Source organism: Lygodium microphyllum, chromosome 17, assembly GCF_053477565.2.
Source record: "Lygodium microphyllum isolate KBCC chromosome 17, Lygodium_microphyllum_v1.1.10, whole genome shotgun sequence".
Classification (NCBI taxonomy): Eukaryota; Viridiplantae; Streptophyta; class Polypodiopsida; order Schizaeales; family Lygodiaceae; genus Lygodium; species Lygodium microphyllum.
The window spans coordinates 78,046,748-78,064,947 of NC_141151.1; the positions used below are offsets into that span (position 1 = coordinate 78,046,748).

An 18,200-nucleotide genomic window follows, 5' to 3' on the forward strand; every position below is an offset into this window, starting at 1 on the left:
TTTGGTCATATGCTGAACAGTAAGAACAATGAATTTTGCACATGTTGGATAGTAAGAACAGTGCGTTGGACAATAAGAACAGTGAATTCAGGTCATGCTGGACAGTAAGAACAGTGAATTCAGAGATATGCAGACTGCAATTCTGCACAGGAATCATTGAGTTTTGGTCACAAAAAATGCTTTCCTAAAAGGGATGTTGATCTGGACATGCTGTACTGTTCTTATGCAGCTGGGATTTACTCAGAAGAGATGAAAACCAAATGTTCACAGGTTATGTATTTTGGAACATTATCATTTTTGTAAATTTCAATCTTTTAATTGATAAAGAAATACCGAGAGGGGCGGTGGTCTTTGGGGCCAATTTGGTGTTGAGCGAGGGAGTGAGGGCTCTGGTTATGTGTGTGAGTGTAAAGACAAGGTGTTAATTGAAGGAAGTACCGCTTTATGTGAGTCATAGACCGGTTCCATGATTCCATCCTCGGGATTTGAATTCTTTTTTGTAAGAATTTAAGCTTGGACAGTTTTGAGTGAAAAGGCCATACACATAGGTTTTACAGAGATTACAGGACTAGAGAGATGACAGACATGGATAGAGGCAAAGGAGAACTCCCTCATGAAGAAGAGAGTTCTTCTTCTGGTTGCAGACACTGAAGAGAGAGTATTGGTGCAGAGGTGTCAGCACCTTCTAGAACCGACATTGAACCATAGGATGAGGAGCAAGAATAGGAGGACTTGTTTATGGCACAACTTCTCAGTATGGTTGGCTCTTTCGAATAGATTGTAAAGAATCCTCGGATGCAAAATTTTTTGAAGTCACATAATGAGGATTCTTAGGCTAAGTCATCACATCATACCATGGAGCGCTCAAAAAGGCAAACTTCTAATGTGTGTGGGCACGTGGAAAAGACACCAAACATGGAGACAGGTCCAATGCAACAAGAAGCACGAGCACAAGACCATGGACTGAATGGTCAAGGCAGTAATGCACAAGTGACACAGTAGACTATTCCTCCTCAGTTTGCTATCTATCTTGGTTACTTTGGTGGTGGGTCAGTTTTTCAAGCAATGGCTGGATTACCCATGAGTTATCAGGGATACTTGCCTAGAGGGCCACCAGGAATGATGCCTATTGAGGCAGTGAAACCACTTTACGCTAATATTGGTCTATAGCCCGGTTCTCAGACTCTGCAGAGTCCTTATTTGATGCCTAGGGTACAAAATGCAGCCGCTGGTTTTTTTTAGCCTAGTGGACATATGGCAGCTAAGAGAGGTGAAATGAATGTTGATAATGCGCGTAAGGGACTCCCCTTTTTACAGCCACCTGCCTATGACAACCTAATACCAAAAAGTGCAAAGCATAAAGACTATAAAGAGGGTGGTCAAGCATTAAAGTTTGAAACCTTCAGTGGTATGCAAGATAAGCTGAAATCTTTGACTTTTATACAACAGTTTGATGCAACTTACACAAGAGGGAATTTTACTGAGACTTCTAAGGTGCGGAAGGCTGAAACTTTTTTGAAAGGTAATGCTTTGTAGTGGTGGAAACAATTGTTGATGCAAGGATATGCACCTGCCACTTGGGTCTATTTTAAACAGCTGTTTGCAGCCTTATGGATAATGAACACGTTTGAAGTAGATATCATGACTGCATAGCATAAATTGGAAGCGGCAAATTGTACGGATTTAGAAGAGTACAATAAGAAATTTTGGGAAGCACTTTTGCTCGTGAGTTCTTACAGGACAGAGCCCCTGTTAGAACAAATTGAAAAGTACTATTGCGGCTTGGCCGAAGCCATCAGGGATTATTGTACCAAGACTAGGGTTTCAAATATGGTACAGTTAATTGAAAATGCTGGTGTGGCAAATGTATTGTTGAAAGGAAAAGCTGACAGCTTTAAAGGCATTGAAAAGAAGGATTCTCAGTTTAAGCAGGATCGTGGCAGGAAGAAGAAGCCATTTGCAGAAAAGACTAGCTTTACAAAGAAGTCTTTTTGGAAGAAAAGATTTCGGCAGCAACCTCAGACTTCTTTTAAACAGGGTAAAGGACAGAAGAGGCCACTTTTTGGCAAATCATTTGAAGAAAGAAAGGCTTTAATGATGGCTGGTAAATGCTTTATATGTGAACAGAAAGACCATATTGCTTCTAAGTTCCCACAGCAATCTTCTAAAGATGCGGGCGATAGAGATGCGCCAAGTAAAAAGAAGCCCATCATTGGCTTAGTGCCGGATATGGTGGGAGATCAATCAATTGATGATGCTACAGAATTGTGCAGAGCTTGGGGAAAGATCAGAGATTCCACAGTGCTGATTTTCTTTGATCCTGGAGCTCGTGCAAACTTTATCTCACCGGTATTGGTAGCTAAGCTGGGTATACGTCCCGAGGAAATGGGATTAGTTGGACAAGTTGATTTGGCATGCCCAGGTCATACTGAATCTGTCACCCCCATTCTTGGCAAACTTCGTATGCATATTCAGAGCTATGTGGACACAGAGGAGTTCCATATTATGCCTTTAGAGGGTTGTGATGTTCTGTTGGGTATCCCATGGTGCCACAGGAAGCACGCTATCTTGGATACTTACAATAGAACGATTACTCTTGTACATAGGAGCAAGACTCATGTGTTATATGTGAAGCTTAAAGGAGAGTTTGTCCCCGTTGTTTTTACTTCTGCAATTACTTTTGTAATGAAAAATCATATTTCTGTGTACTTGGTTTTTGCAAAGCAAGTTAATGAAGTTGACAGTAATGTGTCTGTACTAGATGAAAGTAGATGGACTTTCTTGGATAAATTCAGTGATTGTTTCTCAGATTCATTACCAGGACAGTTACCCCCTGAGAGGCTTGAAGATCATACCATAGATCTTATTCCAGGGACTAGTCCGCCCCATAGGCCACCGTACAGGGTCAGTGCGGCGCAATAGAAAGAGATTATGACACACATTAATGAGCTTTTAGAGAAGGGACTAATTCAGCCTAATAGTTCTCCGTTTTGTTCACTTGTGTTGTTAGTTCAGAAAAAGAACGGCTCTTGTCGAATGTGTATTGACTACAGAGCCTTGAATAAGAACACGATCAAGAATAGGTTTTCGATTCCGAGGATAGATGACATTCTTGATCGATTACAGGAAACATGAATGTTTAGTAGGATAGATTTGAAGAGTGGGTTCCATCAAATCAGAATCAAGCTAGAGGATATCCATAAGATTGCTTTTAGAACGACATTTGGTCTCTATGAATTTTTAGTCATGCTGTTTGGATTGACCAATGCTCCTGCTACATTTAACAGGATGATGGATAGAATTTTCCGCCCTTATCAAGTTTCGTTGGCACATTCTTTGATGATATGATTATCTTTTCAAAGAATAAAGAGGAGCATAGAAAACGCCTAGTTGCAGTCTTTAATGAGCGTAAGCGTAATAGATTTCTCATTAATGGTAATAAGAGTGAATTCTTTTTGGAAGAGATTTACTTCCTTGGGCGCATAGTTTCTAAAGATGGTGTGAAGATAGATCCTGTAAAGATAGAAGCAATTGTCTCTTGGCCAGAGTTGAAAACGGTTCATGATGTCTGCAGTTTTCTTGGCCTATGGTCTTACTACAGAAGATTTGTAAGACACTTTGCAGAGATTGCTTCTCCTTGACATGCGCTTGAAAGGAAGGATGTCAAATGGCAATGGACTGACAAAGAGAAATCAGCATTTAGATGTTTGAAGGGGAAAATGACTACAAATCCAATACTTATTTTGCAAGATCTGTCTAAGCCATTTGTAGTCAGTGTGATGGATGTGGAAACAACATTGGTGCTGTATTAATGTAGAATGGCCAAGTTGTGACATACGAGAGTAGAGTACTTTCTGTCATTGAAAGGACTTACCAAATTTATGAGAAAGAATTATTGGCTGTGATCCATGCACTCTCTAGTTGGAAGCACTATTTGTTTGGTGCTGATTTTGTGGTACAAAGAGATCATTAAACGCTTAGATACTTTCTCACACAGGCTAAATTGTCAGAGAAACACATGCGTTGGGCAAATTTCCTATCTATGTTTCATTTTCAGATAGTGCATGTGGAAGGCAATAAGAATGTAGTTGCAGATATGTATTTCGCAAACCATAGGTGTCAGCTGTTTCAATTCCTTATCACCATGAATTTTATGATATGAAAGAGCAGTATGCTGATGACGAAGATTTCTCTGAAATCTATGAACAGTTGATCAATGCCCAACACCATGATCATTATGTGTTCAAAGATGTTCATCTTGATGTATGGAAGACTATGTGGTACAAAACAGTTAAGGCCAAAAGTTTTATTGGAAAGTCATGCTCCACCGTATGCAGGACATCGTGGTATAGATGCTATAGTCAAAGCGGTAGAGACTTTCTTCTATTGCCCAGCCTTGAGATCAATGTCAGATCTTGCCTTGTATTCCAAAAGGTCAAATTTGATAGACAGAAGGCACCAGGGTTATTGCAACAACTGCCTATTCCAAAAAGGCCATAGGAAAGTATTGCCATGGATTTCATTTTTGATCTTCCAAGAACTTCTTCAGGGAATGATGGAATCTGGACTATCATTTGCAGATTTAGCAAACATGCACATTTCATTCCTATAAGGAAAGAGATTAAGTCTGAACACATGGTAAAGATATTTATGCAAAATAGCTTCAAGTACCATGGAATGCCACAGTCAATTGTGAGTGATAGAGACCCAATAATGACTAGCTTGTTTTGGAAAGCATTGTTTGAAAACATGGGCACTATGCTGAAATTTTCATCTTTTTTCCATCCACAAAGTGATGGACAGTCTGAAGAAGCAAATTCGACTGTTTTAGATCTACTGAAGTGTTATGTTTCAGATCATAAGACTTCTTGGGAACACTACTTGCCATTGGTTGAGTATGCATACAATAATACCGTGCACTCATCTATTGGCAAAGCACCTTTTGAGATTGTGGAAGGTGGAAAGAAATTGCCTCCCATTTTGCCGACAAAAGATAACATCTTTGAAGTAGATCGTTATGTAAATGATTGGGAAGAAGCATATAAAAAGGTCAAGTATACCCTAGAAAAGTCACAAGCTAAACAGAAAAGAGCTGCTGATAGTCATTGTCGGGAGCTCTTGTTAAAAAAGGATGATTGGGTCTTATTGCATTTTGAAAAATGCACGTTTGAGAAAACGGAAGGGCAAGGAACGTTTGTTTCCAAAGTTGAGTATGCGTTACTATGGCCCTTTTCAAGTCTCAAAGAAGATCAATGACGTAGCATATAGGCTAAAATTGCTAGAGAATTGGAAAATTCATAATGCATTCCATGTGAGCCTATTGAGGCCTTTTATTAGTGAAGTGCCAGAATATATGGTTCAAGAGGAACAGCCTGAAGTAGAGGAATTAGATGAGATTCTAGTTGCTAAGCAGATCTTTCTACATAAGGATAGGAAAGTGAAAGGTAGAGTTATAAGAAGATTTTTGGTGAAGTTCAAGAACTATTCACCAATGGATGCCAAATGAATGGAAGAGACTGAATTGGCAGATTCGCCTCAATTATTACAACTTTACCGAGAAGCTTTCTTACTGGAATCTACAGTGACTTAGAATGCTGTTTGAAGCAATGTACATTCTCTATTGTATAGTTGAATACCGCATCTCATTGAATAATGCACAATGTATGGTTTACATTTAGCATTAACATGTGTATCATTGAATGAAATCTCAGTGCTTTGAAGTTGTATTTGTTACACTTCAGTTGAATGAATATGCATGTTGTGACACTAATAGTTCGCGCATACGTACTATTGCCCCGTGTTGCATCCGCAAACATGTATATTAGAAAGGCTCCTAGTAATCATAGTTGGATACAGGATGCAATCCTCCACCTATGTGAGACTTTAACTTGCAATGATACAAATGGTAGTGGGGAAATTTCTACCATCGCCCCGTGTCATCTGTTAGCAAGTGATACATGCGATGGCACTAATAACATGGAGAATCTTGTTATTGCCGTGTGTTATCCGTTAGTATGTGTGGCATGCAATCGAGGTCGCTTGCTTCTTTCAAGAGGGGAGTATGTCACCAGGCGGTGATACTTTTTACAGTTGTTTTTCTTATTTACTTATATAAATATTTTATTTTTGTTTTCTTTTGTTGCTGTTGCTTCTTTTCCCTAGAGTTCTCTTGGAATAAGTCGGGATCTTTGCATGACCAGAATAAGCAGCCATTGGAATGAATTAGACTAATGGTTTGTTTGAGCCTTAGGACCGGTTCCATATTGAATGGGCACCGAAGAATAGAATGCCAGTGGTTTGGGATTGTGTGCTTAGTCACTGGAGATGGTGCAAGACAATGAGCCTGGCCAAGACAGAAGATGCACATGTGAGAATGCTCACGGAATAAAGGTCACCGTAACTGAGCCACATTACACTTTTTGATGTGGTCATAATGATAAAAGTTGCTCAGAACAACTTGAGGAATGCAGGGGTCACGATCCCTAAAATTTAGGGAGTTACTATATTTGGACCCCAGAATTTGTTTGCGTCATTATCTTCATTTTTGCACGAGGATTAATTGTCTTGTCTGTGTCGAGGTCAAATTTTGCACCGGTCATGGAGAATTTTAGACAAGAAGGTTCAAACAGAAATGTATGCCATGTGGCACAAATTCCCAAAAGAGAGAGAGAGAGCATTTTAAAAAAACGTAATAGGCATAAGGGGTAGATGGGAGAATGATGTTTGGAGCTGAGGGCAGATTGTTGCAAGAAAATCAGCCATGGAGAGTACTTCTCCATCTCTGACTCAAGTACGGAGGTAGAGCTTGCTCCCTGTGATCAACTCTCTTTGTATTCTTAGAGGAAATGCTTCGCATGATGGGTTGATTCCATCAAAGGTACAATTATGTGTTTTCTCCGAGATTCTGTACATGAATTGTTGAGTATTGGTCACAGAAATTGCAGGACATGCTGGATAGTAAGATCAGTGAATTCAAAGATCTGCAGACTGTAATTCTGCATACGAATCATTTAGTTTTGGTCACATGTTGAACAGTAAGAACAATGAATTCTGCACATGTTGGACAGTAAGAACAGTGTGCTGGACAGTAAGAATAGTGAATTTTGCACTGCTGGACAGTAAAAATAGTGAACTCTGGACGGTAAGAACAGTGAATTCAGAGATCTGCAGATTGCAATTCTGCATAGGAATCATTGAGTTTTGGTCATAGAAAATGCTTTCCTAAAACGGATGTTGATCTGGATATGTTGTACTGTTCTTATGCAGCTAGGATTTACTTAGAAGAGATGAAAACCAACTGTTCATAGGTTATGTATTTTGGAACATTATCATTTTTGTAGTTTTCCATCTTTTAATTGATTAAAAAATACTGAGAGGGGTGGCAGTCTTCAGGGCCAATCTGGTGTTGAGCGAGGGAGTGAGGTCTTTGCTTATGTGTGTGAGTGTAAAGACCAGGTGTTAATTGAAGGAATTACCACTTTATGTGAGTCATAGACCTGTTCCACACACTATTGAGTCTTTAGTCTTCAGTCTTTCCTTTGTAGATGCACACTCCAACACTTTGACTCTTTGTGCTTGGTGCTCCAGCATCATCACATTGATTTGGTGTCCTCATTGATGCTTTGGGGTACGTGTAAGGACTTATTAGTTCATCTTCATTGTATTAGCATTCTTCTTTAGTTAGTGCAGTATTCTTCATTCATATTCTACTTCCTCTCTCTCTCTCTCTATGAGCTTTTCTTTGCGTTTGTGTTTCTCTTCTGTTGCTCACTCTAATAGATGTTGCTTTTGATGGTGAAGATTATATAGAAAAAGCAAAGTTTAAGATATCTAATTTGCATTTGAAGGGCATTGCTTTAAATTGGTGGCTTAAGGTCATCTAAGAAGAAAAGGAATCCAAGTCTTGGAAGGAGTTTAAGGAGATGTTCAACAAGAAGTTTCTGCCCTTATCCTTCCAAGCCCACGTGTAGCAAAAAGGGGATGAATTAAAGCAAAGTTAAGGAGAACATAGAAAAACATATATCAACAGGTTTGCAGCTATGTCTCTTTAATTTAAATCTTTAAGTGAAATTCCTTTCTGTATTGGGATGAGAAAGTTTATCTATGGGTTTACATCCAATGGTACGATGAGTTATCAAGATGACAGAACTAAATACTTTGGTAGTAGCCCAAGATACGGCCCTAAATGCTAAAGGAGTACACATGCCATGGATGCTTGAAAAATCCTCCAAAGAATAACCATAAAAGGAAAGAAGTCTAAGATGTTTGGCGAAAAGAAATTAGATTGAATGGTCTAAAGCGTAAGAATAGTGGTACACTACTTGGCACCTATGTCTTCTAGGATAAAGCTAACATACCATCAATTAGCATAATACACAAGGAAAGGAGTGAAGAAAGACACATAGCCGGTTAATTCCCCCCCAAAAAATTTAAGAAGGAAAACCAATCCCAAAGTCACCTCAAGCAAATGCTATATCTAAAGAACCCTTTGAGCAAGATGAAACTCCATTAAAGAAAATAAAGCGTTTTATAATATTTAGGCATGGAGGTCTGATTTGAAAGCATTAAAATCAGCATCCAATTTGAAGGGCAAATGCATGCTAGAGATTAGGGTTTCTGAACAAGTTTGCAGGTATAAAATACTTCAAATTAATAGTGAATTGAAGGTGCATTGGTTAGGGAAAAGCTCTAAGATTGTTCGACAATTGGGGTTGAGGTGCCATTTGACAAATTGGATCAGTTTGGGACTTGAGTTTTGTGCAAATTCTTGATTGATTGCAGTGTGACAGTAGCAAGTGACCATGGATGCATTTCTTAATGTGATGTTGGTCAACATTGGAGTTATTGCAGCTGTGCATGCTTGAAGACACACTAGTTATGAGTGTGTAATTGAGACAGATTCAAAGCTCATTGGTTAAGGTTAGTAAGAGCAACTAAGGACATAGGACTTGAATCAAATTCGGTCCATTGAAGAGCTAGGCATGCGAGGAATCATTTGCAAAGAGTGCTGGTTTATGAGAGTTGGTTTGATCACACTGGGGGGGGGGGGGGGGGGTCACAAGTGGTTCATGTAAAGGCCCATCTTCAATAATAAAGAAATACTGTAAGGGGCGCTCACCTTTAGGGCCAATTTAGTATTATCTCCTATGCAAGAGTGCCCATCCTACTACCCGTACATGTGGAACCCTAGCCCATCTCCTAGCCTCTTCTTCCAAGATAGCATTTCTTACTTCACTCTTGTTTAGTGATGTTCCCTTATTCTTTTTCACTACCTCAATCCATGGGCTGGCTTCTTCTATATGCTTCTATGTTGTCTTTTCCACTTCTGCCCATGAGTGAACCTCCCTTTCACATGCCTTCAAAGCCTCTTTCTCTTTTTGTAGTTCTTCTTGCACGTTCATTTCTTTTTTCTTATAGATTAGACTTATTTGAGTCTTGGAGAGCCTTGTTTGATAGTTGTTTAACATCACCCTTTACCGATTTTGTGCATTTTGAATAGCTTTACCCTTGTCTTTAAACTTGGAAAGCATAGCCACACATCACCTAAACCCAATGCAACATTCTTTTGAGTGTATTTGTCTTGCAGCAAGAAGTCTTCCAACTCCACAAACGTAAGGGGCTGCCGCGTGCACACCCCCACCCCCCTTTCCAAATGGCAATATCAAAGAGGTGCGAAAACCAAGATGACTCTGGAAGAGAGTTCGATGTGATGTTCACCAATTCGACATCCTGAATAATCTCATCAACATTAAGCAGTTGCTCACACAAATCTTGTATATGAGTAAGGTGATTCGTCATGCTATCACCCTCGTCCATGTTTAGATTCACCAACTCTCTATAAAGATAGGAGATCCTAGCCTCATGCCGGGTAGCAAACATATGCTCAAGTATGTCCCATGCTGATTTTGAGGTCTTACAAGACCGAATGTGCGGAATAATCCGTTTTCATTGACAAGACAATCAAGGAAAGTGCCCGTACATCCTTCAAGTCCCATTTCCTTTGATCCTTCATAGGAGGGGGAGGGGTAGTAGCAACAATACCTGCAACTTGTCCTTGAGCATGATGCTAAGGTGTTTGAGGTGCAAGACCTTCTAGTTGTTGCAAGTCACTTGTAGCATAGTCTCGCAAATCCTTCACAAGAAAAAGGTTGCGGATCATAAAACTCCACAATGGGTAGTCGGAGCCATCAAGCTTGTCCTCCTGAGTGAGGACACCAAGGATGCTACTTTGATCATTGTTTTGCTGACGTGCCATGCTGTCATGAATGACAATAATGTGCAGCCAAATACTTCGATGCCGAAGTATATATGTGTGTACTCCTCAAAGTACCAAAATCCTCATGGGATTAGAATGCAAGTACCAAATTGTCACAAATCTTGCCAAAAGTGCCCAATGTCACAAAAATCAGCAGTCAGCCTGCAGATTACAACAATGCACTTCTGTACTGCACTTGCCTCGAAATGCGTGCCCAAAAGAAAACAGTTTACAGCAATTTAATGCTGAATCTCACCAAATCTTTTGAATTTCCCCCAAACTTATTGTTCAATCTTACTATAGCAGCAATTAAATGTTGTTGTACGACTGATTTCCTATGTTACGATGCGAGCAGGGCAAAAACCCCAAATTTCTTCCTTTAATTTCATTGAAATTGAAAAATTTTCAACTTAATAGTCCAAAATTTTGCAAAAATGTTGCCTTGAGACACATGCCAACAGTGATGAGTAGCTGGGATCTACCTCATGATGTGTGTTGGAGACAGAAAACTGAAAAGCCCCAAATTTCTTGCACCAATGTCAAAGAAATTACGTAATGTTGGTATTTTTGATGGAGATGCACGAGAACTCAAATCGGGCAAAAGCCCCAACTTTCGTCGAAGAAATTTTGAGAAATTTTAGAAATTGGGAAAGTCGGCCGAAAATCCCCACATTTCTCAGCATGGGGTGTGAGAAATTGAAAATTTCTTTGATATTGGGCATGAGATGAGCAAGACAGATGAGAAGTTGCAGAAATTTTGGAAAATCCCCAAATTTGGAAAATTAGGGTTTTTGCGTTTTTTCTCAGATGTGCAAAAAATGGTGGGCGGGGTTGAGAAAATAGTGAACTAGGCTAAGAAAATGGTGGGCAAGGCTGAGAATATTACGAACATGACTGAGAGAGGCTATGTGTGCATAATTGCATACAAGATTGTATATGGGACTGCATGCAAGCTGAAAACAGTGGCAGTACCTCCTCCAAAACAGCAACCTCTCTTCCTCGGGCTGAATGTTGGCTAGCTGCAATAGGACCTTGGTGGAGTGACACCAGCTAACGGTGGCTGTTTAGAATCTACGTGTAGAAGCTACTTTGATACCAAATGTTGGAAATGGAGGAAGAGAGAGAGATAAGAGTGAACACAAGACAATGAGTAGGAGTAGGCAGCAATTCCACACTCAAAAGATGCAAGTTCAAGGATGATAGAATGAAAGTACAATAGGTCTTAAGTAAGTTAGACCTATCCCTAACTCAACTAGAGTTAATTTAACTCTAGAACTAACTCTAGAAGTGGTGACACAACTTATTAATGTAGTTGTGTTCACACTACAAACCAAATAACTAAAATGTTAGGCACTTCCCATAGAATTAGCAAATCCTAAAATTGCTTGCTTCCAGTAAACTAATGCCTGGTTGAAACAACCCTTCTCTTGCTGTTGCCTACAGCTATAGGGCCTTTGGCAACAATTGCCTTTTTCAATGGCAACGTGTTATGAAATTGATCAAACAACCATGTGTAACGCAACAATTGACACTCAAACTCATAAAATGTGGGCATCTCAGGCTGTGAAATCACCTACTGTACAAAATGGAAATATTTTCTTGGCAACTTGTTAAGGAACATAATAACTTAATTGTTAGAGGACGTAGGAGCCCCAGTGGTCGAGAACTCGGCGAGCAGACGCCGATACTCAGCCAACTTGACTTTCAAGACATCCTTGTCTGTGATTTTGAAATTTTGGACCTCATGATCCAAATTGATGCGAGGGGTGCTATCTCGAGTCGCATAGTGGTCAGTCAAGTGTGCCCAACACTTGGATGCTAAGTCGAAATGCTGAAGTTGAGAGTGAAACTTAGGCAACAAGTCTTGCATAAGCTCGACAATAGGGAAGGCATTATGAACCTTTCATGAGTAGATGTTCTTGTATAGAACAAGGTCAAGATTAGGTTAGGGTTTCAACCCTTGCACTAAATCCCATAGGTTCTAGAAGTCTAAGATATGCCTCATCAAATTTGACCAAGTGGTGTAGTTTGACTTGTTGAAATGAGTCTTGTCATTAAATGCATACTTAGCAAATAAGAAACCAAAACCATGAGGCGTCTAGGAAGATGAATAGATGGAATAAGATAGAGGATAAGATGGTGGTGGTGGATAAGAAGTAGGAGGGGGTAAAGATGGATAGGTAGAAATAGGCTACTGATGTCCAATGAGTCCATATTAACCATGAGAAATAAAATCATTTGAAGGAAAAGGAAGGGTAAGAATACTTACAAGTTCTTCTTTGAGCTTTTTACCTAATTTTGAGTTCATGAAAAAATACATGTCTTCCTCATTACTCACAAACCAAAGCTTATTTTGAAGAGTCTCTTCTTGATGAGCATCTCTCGATCCAACAGAAAATATAAAATCAGTTGTCATAGAATTTGAAATAACAAGGTTTGTTTTGACCTTCGAGAAAAGTAGTATTGTGGAAGTGATGTGTAATTGGAGTTAGGTTCCACTTTTTGTGGATGGCTAGTTCGTAGTGGAGATTCCCAAGGTCTTGCAAGATCATTAGTTCTGTGCACTGAATCTAAAGGAGAAAACTCAGGCTTACCTTCAAACTCCTGTTAAGCCCTATGCACAAGGATGAGATCATACTCAACAGTAGAAATTTAATATGGTTTGTGGACTCCATGGTAGTTCGATGATTTTGCTCCTATGTTAGATTGGGCAAGCTTGGAGGCCCACTCTTGATTGTTTCTGGTCATGTTTGGTTGTGAAGATTGAAGCGGTGTTGTGAATGTGCTTGAAGTCATTTGACCCTTATGTTATTCTTGCTTTCATGAATGAGCTTTATGATCAAAGGCCAAGGTTTGTGAGAGAGTAGCTAGCTCTGATACCATGTGAAGAAATGCTCTAAATGCAAAAAACATGAAACCAATTGTATGTCAAAGCACAGACTGATAAACATGATTACCTTGGAGGACATAGTGATAACTCTTCTTTCGCAGTTATGGCTGTGATTTAGTGCATACTATTCCGCCTTGATTGCTTCAGGGTGGACAAATACCCTTAAATGGGAGGAGTTGGTTCTAATGGTCTTGGACTAAGAGAAAGGTCTCAAATGCTAGAACACTTCAAATTCAGAGACATTGACAAGATAGTCTTTCCAACAGAAGGGAAAGAAGAAGAAGAAGAAGCATGAGAATATCAAGCAAGATAAAGCCAAAGAGTTGTCTTATCACATTTGTGGAAAAATAGGGCATTGGAAGAAGGATTTTCCCGACAAGGACAATAAGGATACCAAGAAGAAGAAAACTATGGACTAAGGTGTGGTGGCTACTCCTTCATTTGCCACCTTCCTCCATTTAGAGGTGATTGAGAATGCTTCTCGAATGGCCTTTGATGTAGCAATGTTAGCCCCTCAGTCTTGTGTAGATTGTGGGTGGTGGGGCTTCTTGCCACATGACTCCTACATAGGGTATTGCCCCTATGCATGTGGTTCATGGATAAATTCTCATAGATGATAGCTCTTTGGTCCCTATCAAAGGCAAAGGTGATATGTAGTTGATTCCGGACGGGTAGAGTGGTATCCACACATCATAAGTTCTCTATGTGTCGGGTTTGGATATCTTCTTCTTTCAGTGAGCAAGATTTGTACTCTCTTGCAAGTTCTTTGTGTAGGTCATGAGGGGAATGGAGTCTACAATATGTAGACTTCATAAGCTATAGCATCCTCAGTTTGGCCATCTCAATTATGAGTACCTCCAAAAGGCAGCTTATGTGTGGATTGCTAGAGATTGGGGTAAGCCATCGGCCATGTGTGTCTTGCATTTGTGGCAAGCAACATAGAGATGCGATTTCTAGCAAGGCTTTGCGTAGGGCTAAGTAGCCCTTAGAGCTTGTTTCGACAGACTTATGTGGACTAATGTGGATGGAGGCCCTTTTATGCTAAATGTTGATGATTTTAGTAGGATGACTTGGGCATATTTCTTGGAGCTGAAGTCAGAAGCATTCTCACACTTTAAGGGTTGGGTGATTTTTGAGGAGAACAAGTCTGGCAGGAAACTCAAGACCTTGCATTTCGACAAAGGATGGGAGTTTGTTTTTAATAAGCTAGTCAGGTTTTGTGTAGATCATGGCATTCACGAGGGGTTTGCCAACACGAACACACCTTAGGAAAAGGGCATATTGGAGCAGAAGAATCGTGATGTGATTGAGATGGCATGAACTATGATGGAGTATCGGCGCGAGACACCTTGGTGTTTGTGGGCTGAAGCAGTGCCCACCATTGTCCATATGCTTAATCGGTCATCTACATTGGCCATGGTTGTTATGCTACATTTTGAGGTACATTTTGGTCCAAAGCTAGATGTCTTGTGTTTCAAGGCGTCGCATGTGATGCTTATGTTCACATCCCAAAGAAATAGAGGGATAAGTTTGAGCCAACTTCCAAAAGACGTGTGCAGGTTATAGCTTGGAGTTCGGTGGATGCAAGCTTTATGATCTTGGTTTTTGGGAGGTCTATACCAATCGAGATGTTTGGTTCATGGAGTTTCTAACTGCAGAGTGTTGGGGATAAAGGTGCGTGTGCCTAGCTGCCCATGTATTAGTTACACAGATAGTATCCACATCGTGTATTAGTTACCTGCACGCATGTACACTATAGGTGGCGGCCGCCCATCACTATCACTTTATTCTTTATTCTTTCAGTGACATTTGAATAAAGGGAAGGCCGGTCACATTGTTATTGTTGGAATTACCACATCTTATGTGTGTCTCTCTCTCTTCGCTCTTGCTTCCACTTCGTACTTCCACTTCAAGGCTCACTCCCTTCAACTGGTATCAGAGCCATCTTTCTCGAGAACTCGAGCCTAATCCGGCATTGCTTCAACTTTCATTCGAGTTAGCTACAACAGGGTTTCACCATTGGCAGCCATTGCTTGACATTCAAAGCTCATTTTCAGCTCAGCAGGTCATTTACAGGAGTAGCTATCACCTATGCTTCACCTTGAAGTCTTGGCTTGCTCCAAGCTTGATTGAGCTTACTTGAAGGCTTCCTTGGGTACTCCTAGTGTCCCCTCTATCCTCCCCACTCATCAAGCAGCCGCACGTGGGCCCTCAGTCACAGTAGCAACATCACGCCAATTTGCGCCTGTTTTCAGGCTGGGGCAGGACACACCTTCTTTAGTATCTCCTCCTTCATTGGAAGCTTGACTCTACATTGGAGGCCTCGCCAACACTCGAGTATTGATACTTGGCATTGAGGTTGAGCTCATACTTCCAACATCATTGATTGCGAATAGCAGTCCACAGGCTGTGAGCAACAGGGCAGCCCCCTGTCTTCATGCTTCATACTGATTGGTGATGGTCATATGATGCCTATTCATGCCTATATGATACTATCGCGTTTGGGGATGCTATGCTATTGATGTGAGATGATTTTGGCCCTAGTTTGAGTCTCCATTTGCACAGTTTTCACAAAGGTTTTACTTGCTGGAATACAGAGGGCTTAATACTATTTTATTAGGGATCTTGTATGCTTGTTGTCATTGGATGCTTCTTGAACACTTTAGATGCTACACTGGGGTATACCATTGATCTTACATGCTTGGTTATGCTCTTTACATGGTCTTGAGGTGAGATTGGAGCTTTGACTCTTGACATTGGTTATCATTCACTGTTATGTATGGTCATTGGATGCTACAGTAAGAGCTTTACAAGTTACTTGGGTTGGATGCTTCCGGATATATGTTACTTGGATCTTGGATCTATGGATGCCTTCCACTTGATGCTTTGAGCCTTGTTTCCTCATCTAGCATAACGAATTTTGTCACAGTGGGAGCTATTGGGCTTTATGTATTGAGCCCAATTGACACTTTGATGTTACTTTGAGCATTTTGGTTATACAATTGAGCTTGCGGGTCTTATAGTGAGACCATGGGACTTGGTGATATGTACATGCTCTCGTCATACTTTATGTACATAGTTGATGCTTAGTGGGCTGATCAGACATTGCTTCTAAGTTGCAAGATGTAGAGGGTGCACTCTTGAATGAAGAGGTTAATAGAAAAAATGTTGATGCTTCCTGCACCTCTCATGCTTTGACAGTTATGAGACAATAATGGTAGAGGTGGTAGCAAGGAAAAGGCAAGGGTAAAGTACAAGACAAAAATGATGATCGTAGCATTATCCCTAGTAAGTTCAACATTAAGATTGAAGAGATTAATGTTGTGTAGAGAGTGATTACGATGATGATTTCATACTTGCAGCTTATTCTCTTGATACTTCACAGCTGACTAATGCTTTGTTAGGATCTACTCAGTGTTGGCTAATAGATTTAGGGATCATGTGACCCCTCATAGAGAGTGGTTTCACTCCTATTGTAGTATGGTTGGATTTGTCTATTTTGGTAATGAATTGGCATTAGAGATCGTTGGTATTAGTGATGTCTAGCTGCAATTCAGTTCAGGTAGTGCGTTCACTCTTCATGATGTGCGTCATGTATCGGCTCTCACGAAGAGCTTTATCTTTGCTGGCACTTTGGATGATGCAGGCCATGTTGTTTCTTTTGGTGATTTGTCATGGAAGATTATCCGTGGGAATCTTGTCATTGCACGTGGTGCTAAGTTCAATACTCTCTACCCCTTACTTATATTTGGATCAATTGACTATGTTTTGGTAGCGGATGCAGTTCCATATATATCTCTTTGGCATCGCCACCTCGGGAACATGTTTTTGAAAGGAATAAAAATTGTTATCGGTTTGTAGTATCTTCCATCCCTTGATTATAAGTGCTTTGAGTCTTGTGATCATTGTTTATATTGCAGGTAGATACGTAGTACGTATAAAAAGTTTGATATGCTATTCCTTTAAAAGTTATCAAAAGTTATCATAAAGGGATGAAAGAGGACGATCTTGCTCTCTGCAAAGCTGAAATTGCAGACCTCCTCCAAAAGAAATTGATTGAACTAATTACTTCACAATGGGCGTACCAAGCATTTTATGTGAATAAACATTCTGAACAAAAAAGAGGTAAAAAGAGGCTCGTAATCAACTACAAGCCTTTAAACAAGTATCTGATTGGACATGGTCATCCCATACCACTCAAGGACCTCTTGATCAAATGGATTAAAAAGGCGAAGGTGTTTAGCAAGTTTGATCTCAAGTCTAGTTTTTGGCAACCACCAATTAAACCTATTGAACTGCTTTTTGTGTGCTACACGGCCACTACCAATGGACAGTTCTTCCCTTTGGTATCAAAACTGCTCCAACTTATTTCCAGGGTTGGACTAATGAAGTCCTTGTAAAATTTCCATTTTGTTTGGTGTATATAGATGATATTTTAGTATTTTTCAAAACCATTAAAGAACACTTAGATCATGTCACTCAGTTCATGCTTGCAGTAGAACAAGGTGGCATGGTACTTTCCCCTACTAAGTCTATTATGTTTGTAACAAAGGTTGAGTTCTTAGGTCTTAATATCCATCATGGTATGGTCGAACTCCAGGATCATGTATTCAAAAATATTTTAAGTTTTACAAACCAACACCCCAGTGTAAAAATGTTACAACAACTCTTAGGATGCCTTAATTGGATAAATTCCTCTACCCCTAACCTAGCTTTATACACCCAAGATCTTTATCCTCTATTAAGAAAAATCACTTTATTTGGAAAGATCTGCACACAACTACTATTCAGCAAATCAAATCCATTGTACAAAAGCTACCTCCCCCACACTTGCCTTTTGGATAGATGCTTCTGACCTAGGCTGGGGTGCTATCCTATGTGAAAATACTTCTCCATCAACTCCACCAACCCAAATCCAAAACTTGCAGATTTGTCGGTATGCCTCTGGAGTCTTCTCATCCATGCAGAAGAATTATCCCTCATATCAAAGAGAAATCTTAGCCATACACTCAGCATTTTGCAATTTCATGTTGCTTGCTCTCTAGCACTCTCTAG

At 40.1% G+C, this 18,200-nt stretch overlaps 1 protein-coding gene across 3 annotated transcripts in view; it reads left to right on the forward strand.

Moving 5' to 3' along the window:
- LOC148022065 (Pyridoxal-5'-phosphate-dependent enzyme family protein) overlaps positions 1 to 18,200 on the forward strand; it is an 86,349-nt gene that overhangs the window by 35,501 nt on the left and 32,648 nt on the right. The gene's annotated exons all lie outside the window — the stretch shown is intronic.